Source organism: Ostrea edulis, chromosome 7 (assembly GCF_947568905.1).
Source record: "Ostrea edulis chromosome 7, xbOstEdul1.1, whole genome shotgun sequence".
NCBI lineage: Eukaryota > Metazoa > Mollusca > Bivalvia > Ostreida > Ostreidae > Ostrea > Ostrea edulis.
In genome coordinates, this window is record NC_079170.1 from 25308482 (window position 1) to 25321141 (window position 12660).

Sequence of the window (12660 nt, forward strand, 5' to 3'; positions counted from 1 at the left end):
TCCATATAAAAGGGGTAGGCCTCGGTATTTTAGCTCCACGGGGACTACATAGGTAGGTATAGACATGTTCTACCCACCAAAAGAATTATTAAGAATGTATCTATTTGGGAAAAATAAATTAAAGTCGATTAATTAACTCTACGAGGAAGAAAAAGCCGTCCAATTTGCCGCATCTACTGAAAAGAGCGAAATTCGCGTCCTGGGCCGCAGGGGGTCCTGCATTCGCCTGAAGGTGCCTATACGGAGCTAGATAGAGCCACGCTGATATTTAGTTTAGAAAGAGCATTAAATTCTAAGCAGGGTACCATGTTCGATTGTGTTTTTCATCCCCTTCAGGGCCACAGAGAGAGCGGCTCTATAAAGACTCTAAAGCGGATTTCTATATGAAAGGGGTAGCCCTCGGTATTTTAGCTCTACGGCGACTACATAGGTATGTATAGACATGTTCTACCCATCAAAATACTCTAAAAGAATGTATCTATTTGGGAAAAATAAAGTAAAGTCGATTAATTAACTCTACGAGGAAGAAAGAGCCGTCCAATTTGCCGCATTTACTGAAAATAGCGAAATTTGCGTTCTGGGCTGCAGGGGGTCCCGCATTCGCCTCGAGGTGCCTATACGGAGCTAGATAGAGCCATGCCGATATTTTTGTTAGAAAGAACATTAAATTCTAAGCAGGGTACCATGTTCGATTGTGTTTTTCAGCCCCTTCAGGGCCACAGAGAGAGTGACTCTATAAAGACTCTAAAACGGATTTCCATATGAATGGGGTAGCCCTCGGTATTTTAGCTCTACGGGGACTACCCTAGTAAGTATAGACATGTTCTACCCCTCAAAATACTCTAAAAGAATGTATGTATTTGGGAAAAATAAATTAAAGTCGATTAATTAACCCTCCGAGGAAGAAATCACCGTCCAATTTGCCGCATCTACCGAAAATACGGAAAATGCTTTCCAGGTCCGCGGGGGTCCCGCATTCGCTCCGGGGTGCCTATACGGAGCTAGATAAAGCACTGCTGATATTTTTATTAGAAAGAGCATTAAATTCTAAGCAGGGTAGCATATTGGGTTGTTTTTTACAGCCCTTATGGGGCCAGAGAGAGTGCGTCTCTATAGAGACTCTAAACAGAGCAGAAGGGGTAGCCCTCCATATTTTAGCTCTACGGGGACTACCGCGGTAGTTAAAGACATGTTCTATGCACCAAAAGATTCATAAAGAATGTATCTATGTGGGAAAAATAAATTAAATTCGATGATCTAACTCTCCGAGGAAGAAATGACCGTCCAATTTGCCATATCTACCGAAAATACCGAAATTCGCTTCCTGGGCTGCGGGGGGTGGGGCGCATTCGCGTCGGGGTGCCTATACGGATCTAGATAGAGCAATGCTGATATTCTGGTTGTAAAGAGCATTAAATTCTAAGCAGGGTAGCATATTTGGTTGGTTTTTTGGCGGCCTCTTTAGGGCCATAGGGAGGAGCGGAGCGGCCATCGAGGACAGCTCGCTTTCTCGGCAGCAGCAAAATCAGAGACATCATTTGCCGAGGCGAGGAGGGGAGCGACCGTTGAGGACAGTTCGCTTTCTCGGCAGCAGCAAAATCAGAGAAACATCATCTGCCGAGGCGAGGAGGGGGGCGACCGTGGAGGACAGCTCGTTTTCTCGGCAGCAGCAAAATCAGACATCATCTGCCGAGGAGCAGGGCGGCCGTCGAGGGGAGCGCTGATCTCTCAGTGGTCTACTGTGTTTTTCGTATTGTAGGTGTATTTGTATTATTAACAAAAATTTAATTCTATATTCGATTGAATTGGTATATTAATGATACTGTAAAAAGTGTTTCCTCATCTAGGCACGAGCGGGACGATCTTGGCACGTGCCAGGTAATTTACAGGTAGCGTTGTTTATTCTGAGGCACGCGCCCTTGTGTATTCCAGGTAAATCCACCTCATGCAGGCACGTGCCAGGTAATCCAGTGGTAAACTTTTATTCTAAAGCACATGTCCTCTTTTATATCATGGAAAACAGTACGAAATACTTTTTAGATTAAATAGCTAGAATAATATATAGCTTCACATATTTCTATTCATCTTTTTATTGAGAGGGGTAGACTATCCCCACTGAAAAATCGAATTTTTTATTTATCAAGGTATGTTTAAGTTCTTTATATCATTTTATTCCACGTGAGAAGACGAGAAAAATGATATCAATATCATAATTATATCTTTAAAAATAAAAGTTGCAGCTCTCAATATGTGTGGAGAACCTGGAGTCGGCCTTTTTTTTTATGTGGCAGATTCTGACACAAAAAAGGCCGTCTCCAGGTTTTCCGATCCAAAACCCAGATATCTATACATTAAAGTGTTCGTCTCGACGAGACGAGAAAGAATATGTAATTAGAATTTCAGTGGCTCCAAAAATAAAAAAGTTATTGACTGAAAACTTTAGGAATTGGACTTAGACTTTTTGTCCACGAGTAAAATGCAATCCTTAGAGGGGGTGATTGTCTTATTATACACAATACAGCATTGTGTCTTACACCATTTTTCTCGTCTCAACGAGACGAAGACAATGGTATCAAACACAAGGAAATTGAACAATAAATAAGAATTTCACAGGCAAATAGGTAGTCATTTTTATCGTTCCTAGCAGAATATCCTCCTGTCAAAAATCAAATTTTTTATTTATTAAAGTATTTTAAACTTCTTTATATCATTTTATTCCACGTGAGAAGACGAGAAAAATGATATCAATATCATAATTATATCTTTAAAAATAAAAGTTCCAGTTCTCAATATGTGTGGAGAACCTGGAGTCGGCCTTTTTTTTTTATGTGGCAGATTCTGACACAAAAAAGGCCGACTCCAGGTTTTCCGATCCAAAACCCAGATATCTATACATTGAATTGTTCGTCTCGACGAGACGAGAAAGAATATGTAATTAGAATTTCAGTGGCTCCAAAAATAAAAAAGTTATTGACTGAAAACTTTAGGAATTGGACTTAGACTTTTTGTCCACGAGTAAAATGCAATCCTTATAGGGGGTGATTGTATTATTATACACACTACAGCATTGTTTCTTACACCATTTTTCTCGTCTCAACGAGACGAAGACAATGGTATCAAACACAAGGAAATTGAACAATAAATAAGAATTTCACAGGCAAATAGGTAGTCATTTTTATCGTTCCTAGCAGAATATCCTCCTGTCAAAAATCGAATTTTTTATTTATTAAAGTATGTTAAAGTTCTTTATATCATTTTATTACACGTGAGAAGACGAGAAAAATGATATCAATATCAAATTTATAGCTTTATAAATAAAAGTTCCAGCTCTCAACATGTGTCGGAAACCTGGAGTCGGTTTTTTTTTATGGCAGATTCTGCCATAGTTGAGGCCGACTTTAGGTTTCCCAATCCAAAACCCAGATATCTATACATTAAAGTGTTCGTCTCGACGAGACGAGAAAGAATATGTAATTAGAATTTCTGTGGCTCCAAAAATAAAACAGTTATTGACTGAAAACTTTAGGAATTGGACTTAGACTTTTTGTCGACGAGTAAAATGCAATCCTTATAGGGGGTGATTGTCTTATTATACACACTACAGCATTGTTTCTTACACCATTTTTCTCGTCTCAACGAGACGAAGACAATGATATCAAACACAAGGAAATTGAACAATAAATAAGAATTTCACAGGCAAATAGGTAGTCATTTTTATCGTTCCTAGCAGAATATCCTCCTGTCAAAAATCGAATTTTTTATTTATTAAAGTATTTTAAAGTTCTTTATATCATTTTATTCCACGTGAGAAGACGAGAAAAATGATATCAATATCATAATTATATCTTTAAAAATAAAAGTTCCAGCTCTCAATATGTGTGGAGAACCTGGAGTCGGTTTTTTTTTTTTATGTGGCAGATTCTGACACAAAAAAGGCCGACTCCAGGTTTTCCGATCCAAAACCCAGATATCTATACATTAAAGTGTTCGTCTCGACGAGACGAGAAAGAATATGTAATTAGAATTTCAGTGGCTCCAAAAATAAAAAAGTTATTGACTGAAAACTTTAGGAATTGGACTTACCCCTCTGAAAATACAGCAGGATATCCCAGGAAGTCCCAAGACAAAATCCCAGGATTTATCAGGATTGTCCTGAAAAGTCCTGCTTTTTTTAAACTGAGATTGACAAGGAATTAGAGGGACGGTATTGGCAGTGGGACATTTCAGGACTTTTAAGGATAATTAATCCCCATTGAAAATACAGCAGGATATCCCAGGAAGTCCCAAGACAAAATCCCAGGATTTATCAGGATTGTCCTGAAAAGTCCTGCTTTTTTGAAACTGAGATTGACAAGGAATTAGAGGGACGGTATTGGCAGTGGGACATTTCAGGACTTTTAAGGATAATTTGAACACTTAAATTTGCCTTTTATAGTCCTGCAAAGTCTCACTTAATCCTGCAATCTGAAAGGGGAGAAAGTGGGATTATTCTGGACATGTCTTGGAAAGTCCCAGTAGACAGGACTGGGATTTTGCAGGATTTTATTGGATCTCCCTAAAAATCCTGCTTTTTGAGTTGATGCAGGACTCCTGGAAAGTCCCAATTTATCCTACTAACCTGTTTTGGTCTTACCCTACTGTGGAATAAAACTCGAGATCCAGGATATGTGATATATTTTCTGTAAAAGTGGCAATTAAGAATGAAATTATGAATCAAAATGATAATCTGATAATAAAATTTATTTAACATACATATACATAAATTTCAGCAATACTTATATGAACTTCCAAAGCAAGTACTTTGAAAAGTTCATTTAAATTATGACTGGGGTGAGCTAAAAAGCACTATTTCTTACGTAAACAAATAATTAAACAAGAGGTCCATGGGCCACATCGCTCACCTTAGTCATCTTGGTCCATATTTAAAGATTTCCCATATACTTGTATGTAAAACTTTTGTCCCTATAATGTGGCCAAAACCTACCCTTGGGGGCCACGATTCAAGGTTGTCACTAGAAAATATTGAAGACGAGTCCCGGTATCATGGTTTGTAAGCAGCTTCAGTCCCATGAAAATTTGACGAGTCCCATGAAAGTTGAATTAAAGAGTCATTTAGATTTTTCCTACACCTTTATTTATACCGAGTGAACACAAGCTAATGTCGTACCTCTGTTCACTTTCATCTTCAACAAATGGCAAAAATCAGTTAATTTTCGCAAAGCCCATGCATAACAGTGCAGTGATCACTTTGTACACATGAAATTAAAAGTAATCATTCACGACTCGGTCTCATACAACTAATTGCCCATTGCAAACAGAATTACTTCCCCGAATCCTCTATCATCGTTACAACCCTATTCAATATTAAACAAAATTTTAATTAAATAATTATTGTGATAAAATAGATGCGTACTAATTTTGTTTGTAAAATGATGTAAAATCTACCAAAGTTTACAAACTACGCTACTTTCAATTCCAATAAAAATGGCTACCGGAAGACAAACATTTATAATTAAATATAGATCCTGATTTGTAAAAAAAAAAGAAAAAGAAACATATATAAATAACTGCCTGTGAGTGGCAAAATGTTTTTTACTTTGTATCTAAATTTCAATATTATATTCTAATTTGCACCTAATTGACTGCACTAAACAAACAAGTCGGATTGGGACACTGTGAACTCGGTGGTATCATCTCGGTTCACATTAGAGCTTAACGTTTTACCTAGATTTTTTCCTATGAGTTTTAATTAATACACAAATCAGGGCTTCTAAGTAAAATTATGATTTTTACTCAGAGTCCGAGACACGTCTGCGGGACTCGCCATATCAGACAAACCCCAATGAAATTTCTGTGATCCTATTCTTGCGTTAGTGACAACCCTGTGAATTTTACAAACTTGAGTCTACACTATGTCGGGAAGTTTTCATGTAAATCTCAGCTTTTCTGGCCCAGTGTTTCTTGAGAAGACAATTTTCATAAAGATTTTCCCTGTATATTTGTAAGTAAAACTTTGATCCCCTATTGAGACCCAATCCAACCCCCCCCCCCCCCAGGTCATTGGTTTTAACAAACTTGAATCTGTACTGTCAGGAGGCTTTCATGTAAATTTCAGCTTCTCTGTCCCAGTGGTTCTTGAGAAGATTTTTGAATGACCCCACCGTATTTTTGCGATTATCTCCCCTTTGAAGGGGCATGGCCCTTCATTTGAACAAACTTGAAAGCCTTTCACCCAAGGGTGCTTTGTGTCACTTAGTTTGGTTGAAATTGACCCAGTGGTTCTGGAGAAGATGAAAATGTGAAAAGTTTTCGCCGACGACAGACAACGAACAAATTTTGATCAGAAAAGCTCACTTGAACCTTCGGCCCAGGTGAACTAAAAAAAAAATTTTAAACAGGTATTATCAAATTGTCCCTGAAGTTGAATTTTGTTTATCTTGATGTCACGGGTAACCTGGAGTGGTTCAAAGATCTATTTCTTCGACTCGTGGGTGGGGGAAGGTGGCTCCAGACCTAAACAACTTAAGACGGTCTCTCATCTTGTTTCTAACTTCTTTGAGGGCCATCTCTGGATTTTTCTCTGGTACAGAGGCTTAAAAGATAGCATAATGAATTATTTGAGAGGTTGCATAACAGGTTTTGTAAATGAACATGCAAAATTTAAAATGTCTATGTCTTGAACTTGTATATATGCACCTTCTGCATCGTCTTCCCTTTTATCTAAGCCATCTTTGGTCTCACGGGCGTTTTCCTGTCACACTGCATGATGTCGGTTCATCCACTGAAAACAGTGCCTTATTAAAAGTCACTTGATGATATTCTAAATTCATAACTATCTCTTCAAGTCCATGCTACAATGAAAGAGAACATGTACTAGATAAAAATATTGGAAACAGGATGATAATTTGTTAAGGTGTGACAATTCCACTAGACTACCAAAAAAGACGAATTATTACAAACCAAAAGTAAAAATACTAACCAGCAACGCCGTGTATTTTGAACAACTAGGCCTATCCCCCAGTTTCTGAGTGTAAGGTGAATCCTATATTCCTATCTGGAATCCATTCCATGCTTGATTGCATACTGATTCTGTTGATTGTTCTCCATCCTTGCGAATATTTCCCTGACTTCGCGCCCAGAAAGGAACATTGAAAAAAAAGCGCTTTGATCACTTGCGTGAACGTCAGGTCGTACACTGACTGACTCGTCCCTAGGTCAACACGTAACCAAAAGATGATCAGTAAAAAGTTATACAATCGACCAGTGGAAACCCAGTGTATAAGACTTCATATATATACATATGATATATTTTATACATGATATATCTTATATCGAATTAGAACGGGGAGAAGAAAAAAACACGACAAGCTTCGTACATTGTACAAGTTGACCGAAACGACATCACCGGAAGTTACAACTTTCAAAGAAGTCATTTATGATTTAAAGATTTGTGGATGGAAATCAATAACATCGGAATGAAAAAGGACTACGGGGTAACGGATGACACTCTGTAAGTACCATATGCTTATTTTGTTTACGTTTGTAAATGATTACATGCATTGGAAAAATACACGCTTGATCGCTGGACCACTCGAAATTCCTCGATACAATCATTCTATTTACAGCTTAACATATCAAAACAAACTACTCTTTTTTTTTAACGTAAACCATTGACTGGTTCGATCTAGATGGAAAGGGTATAATCACCAGAACATTGTATCATGGATATCCATCATTATGATTCTGTTTCGATCAGTTGACCTTGTTCTGTAATTATTACTGCTTCGTAAAATAACTAACGGACAGTACGGTTACAAAATTTAGCATGGCAAGCTGATTGTATCCATCAGTGATAATTTATTGCTATTTGCACCTCAAAACATTGATGTGTCAAAGAAACTTTTCTAAATATAAAATTTTTAATCAGTGTCTTGAAAATTAAGTTTCTTCATTAATAATTTGTAATTAATTATTATTGCAGGAGATTGAGAACCCAAAAGGTACATGCTGTGCAAGAAAGATGTAAACATGCAAATTCCTAAATGTACTAAATATTAAAACATCAACTGCAATCTTCAGTGGTGACATCCAAAAGTTGATATGCCATTGGTACTTCAAGTGATACGACCGTGACATTGGAAAATCCTTTTAACTTATCATCACTTGAGCCTGAATTGCAATCCTTTTGATACAGACATTTTTTAAAGTTCAGTTTCGAACATTAATGCCGCTGTGTCATCTCTGGAAATGGAAAAGCCTACCACAGAATCTGATGAATTTTTTAACATTCTTTCACAAAAAGGGATCTTCTTTATTTTGAAGAAGGTAGCCCAGGAACTGGAAATCTGTTATCAAAATGATCTTAATAATACACTGGACAATATTCTAACCTTAAAAAAAACATGACAAACCCGATTGAACTCCTGTGATGAAGCATCTCAAAACTCAAATTATGGTAGTCTTTCAAGTGACATTGAGGATTTCAATAGCGCATTTGACAGTAAAGTGATTTTTATTCAAGTTCAGATTGTTGTCATTATAAATTTATAAGAAGTGTTCTCATAGCCAACATTTTTCAAGTCTACTTTTGATGAAATATAGTCTTTTCTATTACAACTTATTATGACATGATTGTTGTTGTATACATAAATGTTCTTATCCACGAATCATTCACTGTTCTTATAGGTGTTTTTTTTAGCCTGAACTATGTAGCAATGACATGTCAAGGTAATCCAGAAAATGTAAAATCTTTTCTTTGATATGACAAGGATTTAATTTTGTAACAATTAATATCTAAAAGTCCTGTAACCCTCATTAAAGTCCTTTATAATCTGACTTCACTGGTTGTAAGATTTTGAGGGTAATTGCAAGACTTCTCTCTTTGCATACTTTTAATAGGAAGTCCTGGAAAGCAATGTAAAGTCTTGCATTATCTTGAATGTATCAAGTATGAGATTTTTAGGGAATTTCTGGGACGATGTTTTCGTCTTCATTTTATAATAAAGTCCTGAAAAACACAAGAATGTCCTAGAAAAACCTGCTGCTATGAGAGTGGAACTTTGTAAGACATTTAGGTAATAAATATGTCCTAGAAATTCTTGCAAAGTCACTCTTGATGTAAGTGGGATATTCCAGGACAAATGCAGAAACATGAAGTCCTGTATTATCCCACTGCATTAGGACATGGGAGAAGTGGGACTTCACAAGGAAGTCCCAGGACTTCCAGGGATATCCTTCAATTAAGCAAAAAAGTGGGATTTATTTTCAGAGGGGTAGACTTTTTGTCGACGAGTAAAATGCAATCCTTATAGGGGGTGATTGTCTTATTATACACACTACAGCATTGTTTCTTACACCATTTTTCTCGTCTCAACGAGACGAAGACAATGATATCAAACACAAGGAAATTGAACAATAAATAAGAATTTCACAGGCAAATAGGTAGTCATTTTTATCGTTCCTAGCAGAATATCCTCCTGTCAAAAATCGAATTTTTTATTTATTAAAGTATTTTAAAGTTCTTTATATCATTTTATTCCACGTGAGAAGACGAGAAAAATGATATCAATATCATAATTATTGCTTTAAAAATAAAAGTTCCAGTTCTCAATATGTGTGGAGAACCTGGAGTCGGCCTTTTTTTTTATGTGGCAGATTCTGACACAAAAAAGGCCGACTCCAGGTTTTCCGATCCAAAACCCAGATATCTATACATTAAATTGTTCGTCTCGACGAGACGAGAAAGAATATGTAATTAGAATTTTAGTGGCTCCAAAAATAAAAAAGTTATTGACTGAAAACTTTAGGAATTGGACTTCGACTTTTTGTCAAGTAGAAATTAGTCCCTTCAGGGGCTTCATGTCATTTATACTCGACCTACAACAGTGTGCTTTACATCATTTTCTTTGTCTCATTGAGACGAGAAAGAATATGTAATTTAAAAATATGTAGGGTGGATAATGAAAATTTTATGCCTCAAACCTTTTACAATTTGGACTTAGTCATTTTACAGCGAGTGATAAAAAATGCTTTTTGGGGCTCATTTCCTTATTTATTATCACACCTTAATGTTTCTTATATCATTTTTTTCGTCTCAATGAGGCGAATCAGGTGATATCAGGGTCTTATTTCTAGCTTGATAAATATAATGATGAGACCCCAAAAGCATTTTCAGTCATTCGTCGGAAAAAGTCTAAGTCCCAAATCAGGTTATCTGGGGTCAAAATTTTTATTATTCATGTTACATAAAATATGATTATATATTCCTTCTCGTCTCCTCAAGACGAAAAAAATGATGTAAAGATCTTTTAAATATCCTGAATAATAAAGTTTTAGGACATGAATATGTTTTTCTTATTTACCCTCCTAAAAGGGACATGATCTCAATAGGAATGTCAAATATTTCAGGTGGCAACATTTTTATTACTTGAGCTATGACATTGTGCTTTATATCATTTTCTTCGTCTCAAAAAGACGAGAAAGAACATGTAATTAAAATAAATGTAGGATGAAAAATGAAAATTTTATGCCCTAAACCTTTTACAATTTGGACTTAGTCATTTTACAGCGAGTGATAAAAAATGCTTTTGGGGGCTCATTTCCTTATTTATTATCACACCTTAATGTTTCTTATCTCATTTTTTTCGTCTCAATGAGGCGAACCAGGTGATACCAAGTTCTTATTTCTAGCTTGATAAATAAAATTATGAGCCCCCAAAAGCATTTTCAGTCATTCGTCGGAAAAAGTCTAAGTCCCAAATCAGGTTATCTGGGGTCAAAATTTTTATTATTCATGTTACATAAAATATGATTATATATTCCTTCTCGTCTCCTCAAGACGAAAAAAATGATGTAAAGATCTTTTAAATATCCTGAATAATAAAGTTTTAGGACATGAATATGTCTTTGTTATTTACCCTCCTAAAAGGGACATGATCTCAATAGGAATGTCAAGTATTTCAGGGAGTAAAAATCTTATTACTTGAGCTATGACATTGTGCTTTATATCATTTTCTTCGTCTCAAAAAGACGAGAAAGAACATGTAATTAAAATAAATGTAGGATGAAAAATGAAAATGTTATGCCCTAAACCTTTTACAATTTGGACTTAGTCATTTTACAGCGAGTGATAAAAAATGCTTTTGGGGGCTCATTTCCTTATTTATAATCACACCTTAATGTTTCTTATCTCATTTTTTTCGTCTCAATGAGGCGAATCAGGTTATATCAAGTTCATATTTCTAGCTTGATAAATATAATTATGAGCCCCCAAAAGCATTTTCAGTCATTTGTCTGAAAAAGTCTAAGTCCCAAATCAGGTTATCTGGGGTCAAAATCTTTATTATTCATGTTACATAAAATATGATTATATATTTTTTTTCGTCTCAAAAAACCGAGAAAGACTATGGTAACAAAATATTTTTTGGATGACAAATACAGGACTGAGGGCTAACCCTAATTTTAAATCTCGCAGAGCTAGGGTTATGGCCCGTGCCTAGGTTTGGGGGTACCCTTTGGTCGGAAAAAATATTTGATGGCATATTCTTTTTCGCCTCATTGAGACGAAGAAAATGGTATAAAGCTCAATGCCATAGCTCAATTAATGAAAATTTGGCTTTCAAAAATCTACTAATTTCCTTATAAGGCATAAGCCTTAATACTCTTATAAGGAAATTAATAGATTATTGGAAGCCATATTTTTATTTATTGAGCTATGATATTGAGTTTGATATCATTCTTTTCGTCTCAAAAAGGCGAAAAAGACTATGGTAACAAAATATTTTTTGGATGACAAATACAGGACTGAGGGCTAACCCTAATTTTAAATCTCGCAGAGCTAGGGTTATGGCCCGTGCCTAGGTTTGGGGGTACCCTTTGGTCGGAAAAAATATTTGATGGCATATTCTTTTTCGCCTCATTGAGACGAAGAAAATGGTATAAAGCTCAATGTCATAGCTCAATTAATGAAAATTTGGCTTTCAAAAATCTACTAATTTCCTTATAAGGCATAAGCCTTAATACTCTGATAAGGAAATTAATAGATTATTGGAAGCCATATTTTTATTTATTGAGCTATGATATTGAGTTTGATATCATTCTTTTCGTCTCAAAAAGGCGAAAAAGACTATGGTAACAAAATATTTATTTGATGACAAATACAGGACTGAGGGCTAACCCTAATTTTAAATCTCGCAGAGCTAGGGTTATGGCCCGTGCCTAGGTTTGGGGGTACCCTTTGGTCGGAAAAAATATTTGATGGCATATTCTTTTTCGCCTCATTGAGACGAAGAAAATGGTATAAAGCTCAATGTCATAGCTCAATCAATGAAAATTTGGCTTTCAAAAATCTACTAATTTCCTTATAAGGCATAAGCCTAATACTCTTATAAGGAAATTAATAGATTATTGGAAGTCATATTTTCATTTATTGAGCTATGATATTGAGTTTGATATCATTCTCTTCGTCTCGAAAAGACGAGAAAGAATATGTAATTAAAATAAATGTAGGGTGGATAATGAAAATTTTATGCCCTAAACCTTTTTCAATTTGGACTTAGTCATTTTACAGCGAGTGATAAAAAATGCTTTTGGGGGCTCATTTCCTTATTTATTATCCCATCTTAATGTTTCTTATATCATTTTTTCCCTCTCAATGGGGCG

The 12660-nt window shown here is 35.8% G+C and overlaps 1 protein-coding gene and 2 long non-coding RNA genes across 3 annotated transcripts in view; 1 reads left to right on the plus strand and 2 right to left on the minus strand.

Annotated features, from left to right (window-relative positions):
* Window positions 1-12660, minus strand: part of LOC125656545 (uncharacterized) — a 185434-nt gene that overhangs the window by 83722 nt on the left and 89052 nt on the right. The window lies entirely within an intron of this gene.
* On the minus strand, window positions 6427-6849 carry LOC130047960 (uncharacterized). The gene is made up of 2 exons (XR_008796780.1): window positions 6697-6849; window positions 6427-6592 (listed from the first exon to the last, which is right to left on the minus strand). It is a non-coding gene; the product is annotated as an uncharacterized LOC130047960 (long non-coding RNA).
* LOC130047961 (uncharacterized) lies at window positions 7246-8835 on the plus strand. The gene is made up of 2 exons (XR_008796781.1): window positions 7246-7510; window positions 7982-8835. It is a non-coding gene; the product is annotated as an uncharacterized LOC130047961 (long non-coding RNA).